Source organism: Colobus angolensis, unplaced genomic scaffold (genome assembly GCF_000951035.1).
Source record: "Colobus angolensis palliatus isolate OR3802 unplaced genomic scaffold, Cang.pa_1.0 Scaffold309, whole genome shotgun sequence".
Classification (NCBI taxonomy): Eukaryota; Metazoa; Chordata; class Mammalia; order Primates; family Cercopithecidae; genus Colobus; species Colobus angolensis.
Window position 1 is genome coordinate 2924752 of NW_012116366.1, and position 1090 is coordinate 2925841.

Below are 1090 nucleotides of genomic sequence, written 5' to 3' on the forward strand. Positions count from 1 at the left end.
TCCTCCTCTTCTTCCTCCTCGTCCTCGGGCTCCCTCACGAACTGGTACTTGAACGCGGGCTGCGGCCGGGGTGGGCTGTCCGAGGACGAGACCAGAGGCGACTGGTCCAGGTCTTCCATGGCTGGAGGGTGGAGATGATGCTGCAGCTGCTGCTGCCGCCGCCGGAGCCGCGTCTCAGAGCCGCGGGCGGTTGTGGGGGTTGGGGAGGACTGAGAGGGGCTGGGCCGAGCGAGCCGAGGGACCTACTGTGGTGACGGTTCCCGGAACAATGAGACTGCTCCTCCTGCCTCCGCGCCGGTGATGCGCCACCCGCCCTGTCCCCAGTTGCCGCCGCCGCCGCCCAGACGAGCTAGGAGAGAGGCCAGCGGACTCTCCGCCCAGTTTGGCGTGACTCACCCTACCCGGGGGAGGGCAGGGACTGGCGCGGGAGGCAGAGAACCAATCGGCTACAGGATAGAGAAGATAGGCGACCAGCCAGGCCAACGGAAAGGGAAGGAGATGAAAGTGGGTGGGGATTACAGCACTTCCTCTCTCTTACCGGTGGGGATTGCGTTCAATGGGCGGTGCTGGGTGCTGGGAGCTCCACCCCCACTTTGGCTAACTGTGAGTTGGGGTGGGGTCTTGGCCTTGCCGGCAGTTGGGGGTCCGTCTGTCGTAGAGCACTAGGAAAGGGGGCGGGCTGCTGGCTGGGAGGGGTCGGCGGGGTTCCTGGCGCGCCACCGGAAGGGCGTTATCCTGGGGGACTGGAAGTGGAAACTTTCCTCCCAGGGAAAGGAAGAAACCCGTCTGGAGAAAGGTATTAACGGGACTGTGAAGTGGGCCCTAAGGATTTTTAAAGATTTTTGAAATAAAATACTGTTTTTTCACTTAATGTTCCAAACCACATCACTACTACTACCACCCTAAAATAAGAAAAAACTTGTTTTTTTTTGACAGACTCAGTCTAAACCGCAGCCCCTGGAATTGGTAGGCAAAACAGCTGTGCTGAATTAACTGGGGATCTGGGGCCGACCATTTGAAAGTCTGCTCTTCTTCCAAAGCGAGTCTGGGGCCCTGCCTGATGCTGGACTCTTACATGGTAGGAGAGTGA

General features: G+C 59.3%; 1 protein-coding gene across 2 annotated transcripts in view; it reads right to left on the reverse strand.

The window, feature by feature from the left end:
• Window positions 1-643, reverse strand: part of RTN4 (reticulon 4) — an 80427-nt gene extending 79784 nt beyond the window's left edge. Inside the window, exon 1 of one of the 2 annotated variants that reach the window (XM_011950592.1) lies at window positions 539-643. The gene's annotated coding sequence lies outside the window, so the exon portion shown is untranslated. Of the gene's footprint in view, window positions 1-246; window positions 421-538 lie in introns of those variants that run through there. The other variant, XM_011950588.1, reaches the window with a different exon arrangement.
• Window positions 644-1090: the final 447 nt, after the last annotated feature.